Genomic DNA, 16,638 nt, shown 5'->3' with positions numbered 1-16,638 from the left:
TCCACACCTGGTATAACACCTTTAAAGGTGGTTTTAGTGGGCTTGATCATCGAAAGATCAATACCCATCTTGTGCACTGTGTCCTGATACAGCAGGTTTAGACTGTTGCCTCCATCCATAAGGACTCGTGTGAGGTGGAATCCGTCAATTATTGGGTCAAGGACTAGTGCGGCTGTATTGCCCTGATTGGTATTGGCCGGACAATCCGTGCGATCGAAGGTGATTGGCCATAGTTTATATTGTGGGGTGACTGGCTCCGTTACGTCAACATCCCTGAGAGTGCATATCTGTTCCAGCTTGGGAATGTGGGTGGCGTTTATCATGTTCACCTAATTGATTTGCGGGGGGAATTTCTTTTGCCCTCCTGTGTTCGGTGTCCAGGGCTCCTCGTCGTCCTCATCGCTTTGTGACCCCTTCTCCTTGTTTTCGGCACCTGACCTGCCGGCTTGTTTGAAGACCCAGCATTCTCTGTTGATATGATTGGCTGGTGTTCCTGGGGTGCCATGAATTTGGCATGGACGGTCGAGGATGTGGTCCAGACTGGACGGCCCCGGATTGTTCCATTTGAATGGTTTTTTCCGCTGACCAGACTTAGAGCCACTGAATCCAGCATTAACGGTCGTGTCTTTGGCGTTATCGCCATTATTGCGACACTTGTATTTGTTGCGTCGGGGCTTGGTGTTGCTATCTCTAGCATCTGATGTGCCAGGATTGCATATTGTGTTGTTGCTATGAGCCAACCAGCTATCCTCGCCCGCGCAAAAGCGGGTCATGAGTGTCGTGAGGGCTGCCGTGGACTTCGGCTTCTCTTGGCCGAGGTGTCGGGCAAGCCACTCGTCACGGATGTTATGCTTAAAGGCCGCTAGAGCTTCGGCATCCGGACAGTCGACAATTTGGTTCTTTTTACTTAGGAACCGAGTAAAGAATTTCCTGGCTGACTCCCCGGGTTGCTGGGTTATGTGACTTAAATCATCAGCATCCGGTGGTCGCACATAAGTTCCCTGGAAGTTATCCAGGAATGCGTCTTCCAGGTTCTCCCAACTTCTAATGGAGTTTGCCAGCAAACTAGTCAGCCAATTCTGAGCCGGTCCCTTGAGTTTTAGTGGGAGGTACTTGATGGCATGTGTATCATCCCCGCGGGCCATGTGAATGTGGAGAAAGAAATCTTCTATCCATACAGCGGGGTCTGTAGTCCCGTCATAGGGCACGATATTCATGGGCTTAAACCCTTTTGAGAATTCATGATCCATTACTTCGTCAGTGAAGCATAGAGGGTGTGCGGCGCCTCTATGACGCGCTACATCACGACGCAGTTCAAATGAGTCTGAGCTGTTGTATTCGGCCTGGCCGGATTTGTATTTAGTATATCCATCGTGACGGTCATCGTCATGCGTTGGGGCGCGCCCCCGTGATTCGTAGATCGATCTTGACTGTCCTGCTTTGTTTTCCAATTTGTCCCGCATGTCATGCGTGTAGCCCCGGGCCTTCGTGTTTTTGCTTGTTTGGCGACGGGGTGTGGGCTGGACTTTGGGCTGATACGCCGCTTTGTCTCGGCCACGAGGTGGCCGGTCAGCCGCATCCTGCGCTGGTAGTGTAGGCTCTAGTGCCTCCTCCTTGAGTTGAGGTAACAACCTGCGCTTTGGGTAACTTTTGGTTGGGCGCTCGAGTCCGTATTCCTCGGCTGCCAGGACCTCTGTCCATCTATCAGTTAGTAGATCTTGATAAGCTTGAAGTTGTTGCTGCTTTTTCTTCAGGCTTTTTGCAGTGGCTATAAGCCGGCGCTTGAAGCACTCCTACTCGACGGGATCCTCAGGCACGATGAATTCTTCATCGCCGAGGCTCACCTCGTCTTTGGAGAGGGGCATGTAATTGTCATCCTCCGATTCTCCATCCATTGCCTATTCATCAGGGCTAGCTTGCCCATCCCCCCGTCCAGCTTGCTCGAAGCTTGGCTGGGCGGGATTGTTTTCGTCTTCGGCTTTATCCGGAGTGCTATTGTCTCTTGTGTTGGTATCGCTGTTTTTGCTATGGCGGGGCTTAGAGCGGCGCCGCTGACGCTGGCGCTTAGATTGCTTCTCAAGGGGGTTATCCTCTGTTGCCTTGTTACCATTGCTTTCTTTGGGTGTGTCCACCATATATATGTCATATGACCAGGTGGCTGTCCAGCGCCCCGTGGGCACTGGTTCCTATTCTTCTCCGGCATCGTTGTCCATGTCGTCGATGTCTTCGGAGTCGAAATCAAGCATGTCGGTTAAGTCGTCGACAGTGGCTATTAAGTGGGTGGTGGGTGGGGAACAAATTCCTTCATCGTCCGCTTCCCACTCAAGTCGGACATAGTTCGGCCAGGAGTCTCCTAACAGGGAGAGAGACTTCAATGAATTTAGCACGTCACCCAAGGGCGAGTGCTAAAAGATATCCGTGGAGGTAAACTCCATGATCAGTGCCCAATCAGATTCGATAGGCACGGATGCACGCGGTTCAGAGCCTATGGCCGGAGACGAGTTCGAGGGTCCGATGACACAGACCTCATTGGAGGCGAAGTCTGTGTTCGGCTCTATCGCCGATGAGTGTGCGGCCTCCGTGGTGGGGTCTATCCACCCGCCCTTGGACGGCATGGTCTGCTCCGGATTTAGAGTCGGGGCGGCTGCAGGTGTGATCTCCCGAACACCGTCCGATGGCAGATCTAAGTCATGCTCATCGTGGCTGTTCGGTGCGCCTGTCATGGGCTCGAATCCGTCGAAGATCAAGCCTCTGCGGATGTCGGCGGTGTAGTTCAGGCTTCCAAACCTGACCTGATGGCCAGGGGAGTAGCTATCAATCTGCTCCAGATGCCCAAGCGAGTTGGCCCGCAGTGCAAAGCCGCCGAATACGAAGATCTGTCCGGGGAGGAAAACCTCACCCTGGATCGCATCGTTGTGGATGATTGAAGGAGCCATCAAGCCTTATCGTGACGACACAGTGGAACTCTCAATGAAAGCACCAATGTCGGTATCAAAACCGGCGGATCTCGGGTAGGGGGTCCCGAACTATGCGTCTAAGGCTAATGGTAACAGGAGGCGGGGGACACGATGTTTACCCAGGTTCGGGCCCTCTCTATGGAGGTAATTACCTACTTCCTGCTTGATTGATCTTGATGATATGAGTATTACAAGAGTTGATCTACCACGAGATCATAGAGGCTAACCCTAGAAGCTAGCCTATGATTATGATTGTTCTTGTCCTACGGAATAAACCCTCCGGTTTATATAGATACCGGAGGGGGCTAGAGTTACACAGAGTCGGTTACAGAGGAAGGAGATCTACATATCCGAATTGCCAAGCTTGCCTTCCACGCAAAGGAGAGTCCCACCCGGACACGGACGAAGTCTTCAATCTTGTATCTTCATAGTCCAACAGTCCGGCACAAGTACATAGTCCGGCTGTCCGAGGACCCCCTAATCCAGGACTCCCTCACTAGTGCCGGCAATACTATCATCTCACCGATTCCTTTGTGCGGAGATCTGAGTTATATCAAAACGCAGTACACATTCTGTTTTATTCAATCTCTATGATAAATCATTTCGAATGGACCTAGAAGATTTTAATGATATATGCAAAATCTCGCAATGAGGCAGTAATAGTGAACCTTGTAAAACTGATTATAATGATTTCCTTGCTAGCATCACTGTGGGAGAAACCAGAAATATCACACAAGCTACCATAGGGAGTATTCACTTTCCTACCATACATTTTTTTGCTCTCTTTATAGGTAGACACATTAATGGTGCCATCTTTGTGCTTCAGATCTTAGTGTCCTCAAGTGTGCAATAATGGGTGATAAACGATATAATTGCAAGGAGGTTACATAATAATTGCTAAAGATGGAGATTTCTTTGGTGGAATTTATGCCACCCGTTTAGCCAATTATCTTGGGGTACCCATAAGAGAGAATGACATTGAGTTACCACCTGCTTTTCTTGATTATAGTGCTATGGTACGCTACTAGTTTCTTGAGAGGAACGATCAGTCCCTCATGTACCGACTAATCTTTGACAAGGAGCGCGTCTTCTATATTACGCTTGCCGCTCCTGCCTTCTTTGACTTTCAGGTAAATGGGAGATACTTCATAACCAGATAGGAGGCGGATGAGTATGAGAGAGCAGGGGAGGCCGCTTGCCTACGGCAGCCCTCCAAGCTATGATTTTGGATATCCGCCAGACCAGTCGTTCCCTAGACCAACTTAGGCCAAAAGCCTAAGCTTGGCGGAGTACCTATTTCTCACTGACATTACATTCATGTTCACACAATTCATTCCAGTTGTCGGTGTTCATACTTTTTCATTGTATTATCCATGCTAGTTTATTTCTTTTTCTTGCTTTCTTCTTGTGTGTTTGAAAAACCTTGAGAAAATCAAAAAAAATAGTTCTCGCTTCTTTTCAGTTTTCTTTCTTAGTTTATTTAGTCGTAGTATTAAAAGAAAACCCAAAAAAATTCTCTTTCTTATTTTGCTTGTTGGGAGCTTTCCCATGTAAATAGTTTTTCTCATTCTTATTTTTACTTTCTTCAAAAAAACAAAAACTCCAAAAATATTTCAGTGTGTTTCCTTGAAATTATTTCCCTTTTTCTTTCAGTCGTAAGGAGAAGACCATGATGAAAATGTTGAGTGGCTCTTATATGCTTTATTGTTGATCTAACAAGAGAGCACATATTACCTTGTCTTTTCCTTTGAATAAATGTTTGCAGATTCCAGCTTAGTCCAATGCATGTGCACTCTTATTATTATCCACACCGTTCAGTCATGCAAGTGAAAGGCAATGATGACGATATTTGATGAAATGATTGAGATGGAGAAAAGCTGGTACGAACTTGATCTATTTTGTTTTCGTAAATATGAGTAGCTCATCGTTCTTGATTGATCCCATTATGAATGAAACATGTTTGAAATGACAATTAGAGATTATGTTTACTCATGCCATGCTTAATTAGCTAGGAGTGGATAATGGTTTATCATGTGTGCCAACATGCATTTAAAATGGTTATGATGTAGTATGATAGGATGGTATCCTCCTTTGAATGATTCAAGTGGCTTGACTTGGCACATGTTCATGCATGTAGTTGAAAAAACAACAACATAGCCTCCACGATATTTATGTTCATGGTGATTTATATCCTACTCATGCTTGCATTCAACGTTGGTTAATCTCAATGCATGTTTATGACTATTGTCGCTCTTTAGTTGGTCGCTCCTCAATCATTTGCTAGCCTTCACTTGTACTAAGCGGGAATACTGCTTGTGAATCCACTTCCTTAAACCCAAAGTTGTTCCATATGAGTCCACCATACGTACCTATATGCGGTATTTACATGCCATTCCAAGTAAATTTGCATGTGCCAAACTCTAAACCTTCAAATAATAATCTGTTTTGTATGCCTGAATCGCTCATGTAGTGACTGGGGGTTGTTAGTATCTTCCATGCTATGTGGGTTATTCTCACGATAAGTGTTTATTCATTTGTCATTCACAAGAAAGTGGCTACTATTCGGGATGCCCAGTTCCATGCTCAAAATCAAATAAAAATTTAAACTAAACTAAACTCCCCCAGGACTATTGTTGGTATGGATGGTACCCGTGGATTCGGCTAGCCGTGGAGTGTGATTGTTGGTGGAGGGGGAGTAAAAAGTTTACCATTCTGTTTAGGAACCGCCTATACTATATATAACATGGAAGATAGTGAGATCTCTTGGTTGTTATGTTGACAATGAAAGCATACCGCTCAAAATTATATTCATCTCCATTTTAAAGCTCCGAACTCAGGCACCTCTACAAATCCCTGCTTCCCTCTACGAAGGGCCTATCTATTTACTTTTATTGCTGAGTCATCATCCTCTTATAAAAATTACCAGTTAGAGAGCACCACTGTCATTTGTATGCCTTGTTATTAATTGATATTGAGTATGAGTGTGACTGGATCTCTTTTGCCATGAATTATAATGTCTATTCAGTCCTTAATCTTTAGGGGTGCTCTGCATGCGATCTCAGGAAGGGCTACCGAGATACCATTATATCATATTTATCATGATGGTTTTGAAAAGGTGTTGTCATTCGAGATTTATTATTATTGCTCGCTAGTTGATTATGTCATTGATATGAGTAAATGTGAGACCTAAATGTTACTGCGAATATGGTTAGTTCATAATCTTTGTTGAAAACCTGAATGCTAGCTATACATATTTGCAACAACAAGATCAAACAGAGTTTCTAAAAGTTTTTCTTTATCACTTTCAGTTTATCAACTGAATTGCTTGAGGACAAGAAATGGGTTAAGCTTGGGGGAGTTGATACGTCTCCATTGTATACTTTTCCAAACTCTTTTGCCCTTGTTTTGGACTCTAACTTGCATGATTTGAATGGAACTAACCCGGACTGACGGTTTTCTCAGCAGAATTGCCATGGTGTTATTTTTGTGCACAAATAAAAGTTCTGGGATTGGCCTGAAAATTTACGAAGAATATTTTTGGAATATATAAAAAATATTGGTGTAAGAACCAACCAAAGGGGTCCACCCAGAGGCCACAAGCCTTGGGGGTGCGCCCACCCCCTGGGCACGCCCTACAGGCTTGTGGGCCCCCTGAAGCTCCTCCGACCCTAACTCCAACTCTATAAGTACCTATTCACGGAGAAAAAAATCAGAGAGAAGGATTCATCGAGTTTTACAATACAGAGCCGCCACCGCCTCCTGTTCTTCATCGAGAGGGCAGATCTGGAGTCTCTTATGGGCTTTAGAGAGGGGGATTCGTCGCCATCATAATCACTAACCTTCCTCCATCACCAATTTCATGATGCTCACCGTCGTGCGTGAGTAATTCCATCGTAGGCTTGTTGGACGGTGATGGGTTGGATGAGATTTATCATGTAATTGAGTTAGTTTTGTTATGAAAGTTCTTTTCAATAAGCACGTATGACTATATACGGAATACATGCCTCCATTATATTGACGAATTGGAGCTTGTTCTGTGTCACCCTAGGTTATAACTATTGCATGATGAATGCCATCCAACATAATTATCCATCACTAATACGATGCCAACGAGCTTTTCACATATGATGTCTGCTAAGTTACTTTGTTGTTGCCATTGTTACAATCACTACAAAACTGCTCCTCTTACTTTTGCCATCGTTACCGTTACTTCCATACTACTTTGCTACTAAATACTTAGCTGCAGATGTTAAGTCTTTCAGGTGCGGTTGAATTGAAAACTCAACTGCTAATACCCGTGAATATTCTTTGGCTCCCCTTGTGTCGAATCAATAAATTTGGGTTGAATACTCTACCCTCATAAACTATTGTGATCCCCTATACTTGTGGGTTATCGTGCCGCAAGCACTCCTGCGAGCGTCATGGCTTTTATTAGGAATATTTTATTGTCTTAAGGTGATCCCATTAGTGTCGGGACGGAAATGATAAATCCCGAATGTTCGGGAATTATTAGCATCCTTAATTAAGTATGTAAAAGGAAAAGTTTGGAAACTTTTTGTATCTTTACGCATTTGTAAGGACGTGCATATAGCCCAAACTTCACTATATATCTTCTCTCTATCCATGCAAAAAAAAATTTCTCTCTATATATACTACCTCCATCCTGGTTTCTTGGTCTCCTTTGTAATTTGTGCCAAATTTTGGCCAAATATTTAAGTAATAAAATGCTAATGCAAGTCAAAAAATTATACCGTTGGATTCATATTTGAACCTAGTTTTCAATGATATAATTTTTTGTGACATGCATGAACATTTTGTTAGTTAAATTTATGGTCAAAATTTGGCACAAAATACAATTAGGACCAATAAACAAGGACGGAGGTAGTCACTACAAAAAAATACACTTTCGTGATGATACATGTTTGTCATAGTAGGTCACGTTTTCTATCATGCATGTACATCCATGACGATTTTATGACAGAATCAGGATAGTCATACCTGTGTTGTCGTAGAAGTGTTCCATGACATTACCAAAATTATCACTTCCATGACGATAAGTCGCGCGTCATAGAAGTGCTTTCATCAAGGGTGACCGACACGTGGCATCCACTATAACGGGTCACCGTTAAGCTATCGGGTTCCGGTTTGGATCCGATAACCCGTTAACTGCCCTGACCAATGGGGATTTTCCACATGTAAAATTATCATTGGCAATAGCAACCACGTGTCAGCACCCGAAAAGGACAGATGTCAACCTCCCAATGGACAGGAGGAGCCTATGATACGATGACACGTGGCAAGGCCCAATAGCGGCCCATTTAGGTTAAAAAGACCGACCCAGTCAAAATTAGCGGGCTGGCCCATTAATAGCCTGCTTGCAGACGACCCATTCGCAATTAAGGCCCGTACGACTATTGTCAAATCGGCCTGTCAACAGCCCGTTCTAAACTTGTCATCATCGCGGCCCATGGTCACTTCTAGCTCATTAATAGTCCGCTAAGTATTTGGGACAAATTACGGCCCAGTGTGTTTCCGGCCTAATCCTGCTTCATTTGGGCCCATTTTTTGGCCATTGAAACTTTCGGCCCATAAATGACCATGAAGGATTTGGGTCATATTCGACCATGTCTGACATTCGGCATGTTAGAGACCCACTATAGATTTGGGCCACTTCTAGCTTGTTGTGATTTTTGGCCTGTTAACGTCGGATGAAATCCATGGGCCATATGTGGCCCAATGTCACATTGGGCCTATTAACGGCCCATATAAAACTGATAGTATTCAAGCCCGACCAAACTTTCGGCCTTTTAAAGGCACGTGTAGTAGATCGGCGCATTTACGGCCCGTCTGAATTTTGGCATGTGAACGATCCGCATTGTAAATGGGCCACCACGAGCTGAGATACATTTCGGCCTGCTAATGACTAGTGGGTTATTTGGCACAATCAAGGCCCAATCTCACTTTCGGCCTATTAAAGGCCCATGTTATTTATGGGCTCGAGATATTTACACATGTTAACGGCCTATTGTTACTGAGGGCCCAAATTATGTTTAGGCCTGTTAAAGGCCCACTAGGTGCATGGGCCTACCAAAAATACGAAAGCTTATGCTGATTTAGGCCTAGATATTTTTAGTGGGCTACATGCAAATTACGGCCCATAATCGTTTTTAGCCCACTTGGAATGGGCCTAACGAATGTGGCACGTTGGTCCCTTATGAAGCTTTCGACCGAATACATTACTAAGATAAACCTACACTATACAAAAATAGCATCGTAATTTCTATAACCTTTGGCAGCACGATAAATGTTGTATCACAACAAAATAAATTCCAGCCATACAACAAAAGGCCTATTGGCATAAAGTTTACAGTCCTTGTAGATAAAAGCACCATTAGATATATAGAAACACAGATCATTTCACCTCAGTGCTAATGTTTCAGGTTGTAGAATCTAATGGAGCAGCATGATCATCCCTTTTTCTGCCATTGCTCTTGAACACCGAATCAAACGTCTGATATTCTGGTTTCAAAACCATTCATATCTTGACGACATTTATCAACCACTATTCTTGTTTCTGAAACGACGTCCATTAGGGATTGGACTTGTGTCTGGAGCACAGACATATCACTCTGCCTAGCCGGAAGATTTATTTTAGTAGGCGATTTGATTGAGGTTACCTTGACAACCAACCCAGAATTATGCAGGGAGGTGCTTTTTGCACTATTAGTGGAAAGATATTGACGCACTGCAGCAAGAGGTGACATTGTGCATGTGGTAGCCTCGTCACCTTTAGGTGGTTATGGCTGTATAATCATTTGTTCCATAGCTTGCTAAAAGTTTGAACTTGTAGATTAGTGTACCAGATAAGTTACTAATGAGACAAAAACAAACAAATTAGGTTTCACGTTTATACATAACATATTTTGGTGAACTACTGTAATACATTAGCATGTATTGTAGTGCCAACTATATAATAAAATCACTTTTGGAACATATGTCCATGTAGCATGCCTACTGTATTGTCTATTTCCTCACATTCTTTGACATGTAAGGATAAAGAGACATGGTTTAAAGTAGGATGAACATAGTATGACATCATTCATATCATGGGCAAACAGATATAAAACAAATAGGCTATTGTATCATTATGTGGGCACGTGAACATCACAACTAGATTACAGATGAAGAGCAAACGAATATCCTTCATCTCTTTTAAACCGTGTAAGGTGAAATGATACATTAAGACAACTGTGTATAAAAGTGAACAGAGTAACTGACATTGACTGCAAACCAGGCAGTTAAATGAATGCATCATAGTAACAAGCAGTTTAAAGGCAGGAGGAGTAAGGACTTACAACATCGGCTTGAACTGGTGTGCTCATGCCCTTCATCTTGCTGGTGTGGCAATCCTTGAAGATTTGCACTGCATTCGGTTCAGGTTCTTTTTGGTCTGCACAGGCTTTCCTCTGTATTTGGAACAAGTCAATATAATAATATGGCACAAAAAAGAAGGAAGTAGCAGCTATTTACAAGAGCCTCGCAGTGTGCAATATAGCTACGAGATCCTGTTGTTTGTTGGAATTTCACTTTAGAACGGTTGGTCTTGTTCTTCAAATAGTTAGCCTAGAAGAAGATACACTTGTAAGGCACATACGTAAATACAAGTTCAATATGTGATTTGTAATATATTCCACTAGAGATGCTTGGACGATTTTGTGTTAGCCTTGCCTTCAAAGTGAGTTTTTCCAAGGTGATACCGATACTGTCGCAGAGCAGACTGAAAAACATGAGTGCATGCTTGTTTAGTTGCATCATCTTTTGGATCCAACTTGAACCTCATCTATTGAAAAAAAGAATGTGAGTCTTATTAGGAGGAAGCTAGAAAGTATGGGACAGAGCAAGACAATATTACAAATTGCAATGAATAACATTACTTATGGATAAATGGTCAAGGAAGGTGTTACACTCGATATCGCCTTTCTCATTCCTGTACTGGATCCACGTTGGGAGGATACGTGCATGACACCTAACGGCAACGACTGCCTCTGATACTATCTTGGTTAACTCTATAGCATCACGTGGCCTTTTTAAACCTGCCTAAAAATGGATCTCCATTCTTCCTCCTTTAGATTTTGTTAATCTATCAAGCATTATCCCTAATGTCGATTTCCTCTTGCGCCATGGTGCTAGTTCAACAACGAATATGGAAAGTGTTAGTGCACATCAAACTGTGAGAGTACATATAAAGGAGCATGCAACTGCAACTTGACTCGGTCAGGTACCATCTTGGTGTTGATGCTCATGAGGTTTAACTGATCTTTCCAAGTCGTGTTGTGTCAACAGTGCTTCGGAAGTAGTGTTAGGTGTGAAGGCAGCTTCGGAACTGGCCAGTTGCAGAGAAAACGAATGAGTAACTCGTTGAGATGCCGGTACAGTTGAAGCCGATGCTGCAGCTGGTGGAGCAGGTGATACTTTGTTTGTAGATTTAGCCGATGGACTTGGACCTTCTACTGCACTATAAGTACCAGCAGAATCTCGAGGGCAGATCCTTTTCCATTACACCCGACGAGTAACACCATTCCCTATTATATTCTTTTCCTTACTCTTTTCTGACTTTGCCATGTCAAGCCATACCCACAACACAAAAGAATAAAATCGCTCTTCTGAACTCATTGATGCATGATACAGACAAGCAATACATTGATGTAAGACAACCGTATGAGGATGGAATATGTAATAAAAACAGGACAGCATGACATATCCACAGCTATGATGTGTAAACTAAGCAGAAGGATCTTCAAGAAAATAGAAGTAATGCAAGCTAGAAACCATATGAAAGATGCGACCAATATCACTATGCCAAGTTAAAAGTGTCTTGTCATAAGTGGCATTTCAAAAAATTAGAAGAAGTACAACCTAGAAATCAATGCAAGATGCAACCACTATCAATCTGCCATGTTAAAAGCATCCAATCATGAGTGATTGATGTGGGATACACAACAACAGTACTTTGATGTAAGAACATGGTATGATGAGATAGATGAAGTGTATTCTAGACACAGAAAGGCATGTCATATGCACATGTATAATGTATATACTAAATAGGTGTAATTTTATCAAAGTAGAAGAAATACAAGCTAGAAAACATATGCAACATGAAACCAATTATCACACTGTCAACTTAGAGCAAGCACCTATGATGGTGGAGTATGGGAGATGAACTCATCATGTAGACTTGGGACTTCAACTGCATTAACACTAGTAGTGGCAAATCTAGAGAGTCACTGTTTGCGTCGGTCCGGAGGACCACCGACATCCCTAACTTACTCTTTTCCTTCCTCTTTTCTGATATTGCCTTATGAAGTCAAAACCATAAGAAGATGAATAAAATTAGCTCTGCATAACTGGTTGATGCATGATACAGACGAACACAACTTTGATGTAAGGCAAGCGCAGGATAGGACGATGGAATATATACAAAAAAAGACGGCATTGCACATTCACACATACGATAGGAGGATGGAATATGTATGAAAAACAGTAAGCAAAAGGCATTTCAAAAAAATTGAATAAATGAAAGCTTGGCACCATATGAACATGCAACCAATATCACTCTATCAGGTAAAAGAGTGTCTCGTTGTAAGTGTCATTTCAAGAAATTAGAAGCAGTACAAGCTAGAAGACAATGCAAGATGCAACCTACATCACACTCCCAATTTAAATGTGTCTTATGGGTAAGTGATTGTTGCAGGTATAAGTTGTAAGTTACGCATATGCAATTCAACAAAATCAGAAGCAATACAAACTAGACATCATACGGAACATGCAACCACATATGACAGTTCCAAGTTAGAGCAAGGACCTGTGATGGTGGAGTAGGGGAGATGTGCTCATCATCTACACAACTACGTTGACTATCTAGCCTTGTGTTGTCTTGCGAATCTTGTTGGGAGGATGGCGGAGTAGAATTTGTAGAGACCCTCTATTTGAGTTGCTCCGAAGGACCACCATCATCCAGTGCCGTACTAAATTCCTTCAGTTGTATTGATTTTGCATTGTGAAGTCAAACCGATAAGAAAAAGGAATAAAATTCGCTCTTCAGAACTCATTCATGCATGATACTGACAAACACTACTCGGATGAAAGGCAAACACATGATACGAGGATGGAATACGTATGAAAAACAGGACGGCATGACGTATTCATACCTATGATGTGGTAACTAAGCAGAAGGAATTTCAAGAAATTAGAAGCATTGCAAGCTAGACACCATCTGAAAGATGTAACCAATATCACTCTGCCAAGTTCAAACTGTCTGGCATTTCAACAAATGAGAGGCAGTACATACTAGAAATCATATGCAAGACGCAACCAATATCACAATGGTGACTTAAAGGTGCCTTTACATAAGTGACTAATGTGGGATATGCTAGAGCAGTAGTCTGATGTAAGAACATGGTGTGATCGGATATAGTATATTCTAGAAACAGGAACACGTGTCATATTCATAGGCATTATGTGTAAAGTAAGCAGATGCAAGTCAACAAAGTTAGAAGAAATACAGGCTATAAATCATACGCAACATCCAACCACATATAATAGTTCCAAGTTAGAGCAAACACTGTGATGGTGGAGTAGGGGAGATGCGCTCATCATCTACACAACTACGTTGACTGTTTAGCCTTGCGTTGTCTTGCGAATCTTGTTGGGAGGATGGCGGAGTTGAATCTGTAGAGACCCTCCATTTCAGTTGCTCGGAAGGACCACCATCATCCAATGCCTTACCAATTTCCTTCCGCTTTATTGATTTTGCATTGTGAGATCAAACCGACAAGAAAAAGGAATAAAATTCGCTCTTCAGAACTCATTCATGCATGATACTGACGAACACTACTCTGATGAAAGGCAAAGTCATGATACAAGGATGGAATATGTATGAAAAATTGGACGGCTTGACATATTCACACCTATGATGTGGTAACTAAGCAGAAGGCACTTCAACAAATTAGAAGCACTACAAGCTAGACACCATATGGAAGGTGCAACCAATATCACTCTGCCTAAAATTGTCTTGTCATAGGTGGCGTTCATCAAACTAGAAGCACTACATGCTAGAAATCATATTCAAGACGCAAACCAATATCACACTACCAACTTAAAGGTGTCCCATCATAAGTGACTGATGCAGGATACACAAGAAGAGTAGTTTCATGTAAGAACATGGTGTGATAGACAGATATAGTATGTACCAAAAACAGGAAGGCGTGTCATATTCACGCGTATCATGTGTAAGCTAAGCAAATGCAGTTTACACTATTTAGAAGCAATACAAGCTAGACACAAAATGCAACATGCAACAAGATATCACACTGCCAAGTTAGAGCAAGCACCTTGGATGGTGGAGTAGGGGAGCGGGAACTTGGAACTTGTAATGCACTAGTATTATGAGGAGAATCCGTATGGATGTTGCGTTTATGTTGCTGTAGAGGACCACCATCATCGCCTTACTTACTCTTTTCCTTCCTCTTTTTTGATTTTTCCTTGTCAAGTCAAACCCACAAGAAAAAAGGAATAAAATTTGCTCTTCAGAACTCATTGATGCATGATACCAACAAACACTACTTTCATGTAAGGCAGCCACATGATAGGAGGATGGAATATGTATGAAAAACAGGACGACATGACATATTGACATGTATGATGTATAAAGTGTAAACTAAGCACAAGGTGTTTGAACTAGTTAGAAGCAATGCAAGCTAGAAACCATATGAAAGATGAAACCAATATCACTCTGCCAAATTAAAAGGGTGGCCTCATAAATGTATTTGACCAAATTAGAAGCAATACATGGCAATAGGCTAGAAATAATATGAAATATGCAACGAATAAAGGTGTCTCATTGTAAGTGATTGATGCAGGATACAAAAGAGAGGTAGTTTCATGTAAGAACATGGTTAACAGATAGATGTAGTATGTACCAAAAATAGGAAGGCATGTCATATTCACAGGTATAATGTGTAAACTAAGAAGATGCAATTTACCCTAATTAGAAGCATTACAAGCTAGATAGCATATGCAACATGCGACCACATATCACACTGCGAAGTTAGAGCAAGCACCTGCGATGGTGGTGTAGGGTAAATGTGGTCTTCAAGTACAGAGCTACATTCAATATCTTCATTTAGGCATGTTGTTTCTTGAGAATCATGTGGAGAGGATGAAAATGCACTCTTTATAAGAGTAGCACCTCTCTTTATAAGAGTAGCGCGTCTCATACTAACCCACATGCATGACTGTCTCATCATAAGTGATAGATCCAGGATACACAAGAACAGTAGTTTGATGTAAGAACATGGTGTGATAGGCAGATGTAGTATGTACCAAAAACAGGAAGGCGTGTCATATTCAAATGTATAATGTGCAAGGTAAGGAGATGCAATTTAACAAATTAGGAGCAATACAAGCTAGGCACCATATGAAACATGCAACCAGATATCACACTGCCATGTTAGAGCAAGCACCTGGGGTTATGGAGTAGGGGGGATAAGATTTGGAACTTGCACTGTAGTAGGAGTAGCAGGAGAATCTGCAAAGATCATCTGTTTTGGTTGTTATAGAGGACCACCATCATTACGTGCCATCATCCTTTTAGATTTTTCCTTATCAAGTAAACACACAAGAAAAAGGAATGAAATTAGCACTTCCAAATTCATTGATGAATAATACTAACGAATACAACTTTTATGTAAGGCAACCACATTGTAGGAGGATTGAATATGTACGAAAAACGCTAAGCAGAAGGCATTTCAACAAATTGGAAGCAATGCAATCTAGACACCATATGAAACCAACCAAAATCACTCTACCAAGTTAGATGTGTCTCATTATAAGTGGCACTTCAACAAATTAGAGGCAATACATGTTTGAAATGATATGCAAGATGCAACCAATATTACACTGTCAACTTGAAGGTGTCTCGTTAGAAGTGATTGATGAGGGATATACAAGAAAAGTAGTGTGATGTAAGAACATGGTTAATATAAATACGTAGTATGTACCAAAAACAGGAAGGCATGTCATATTCACAGGTATAATGTGTTAACTAAGCAGATGCAATTTACCGTAATTAGAAGCATTACAAGGTAGACACCATATGCAACATGCAACCACATATCAAATTGCCAAGTAAGAGCAAGCACTTGCGATGGTGGTGTAGGGGAAATGCGGTCATCAACTAGAGAGCTATGTTGACTATCTTCATTTAGCCTTGCTGTTTCTTGAGAAACATGTGGGGAGGATGACACTGCACTCTTTAAACGAGTAGCGCGTCTCATAGTAACCCACTGGGTGACTGTCTCATCATAAGTGATTGATGAGGGATACAAAAGAGATTAGTTTGATGTACGAACATGGTTAATAGACATATGTATTATGTATCAAAAATAGGAAGGCATGTCATTATCAAAGGTATAATGTGTAAAGTAAGCAGATGCAATTTAACCAAATTGGAAGCAATACAAAGCTAGACACCATATGCAACATGCAACCACGTTTGACAGCACGAAGTTAAAGCAAGCACTTGGGATGGTTGTGTGTGGCAATTGAGATCATCAACTGCAGAGCTACGTTAACTGTCACCATTTGCTGACACTACACCCTTTAGAGCACTGAAATGCTTAGT

This window comes from Triticum dicoccoides, chromosome 6B (genome assembly GCF_002162155.2).
Source record: "Triticum dicoccoides isolate Atlit2015 ecotype Zavitan chromosome 6B, WEW_v2.0, whole genome shotgun sequence".
Classification (NCBI taxonomy): Eukaryota; Viridiplantae; Streptophyta; class Magnoliopsida; order Poales; family Poaceae; genus Triticum; species Triticum dicoccoides.
This window is presented reverse-complemented; position numbering follows the sequence as displayed.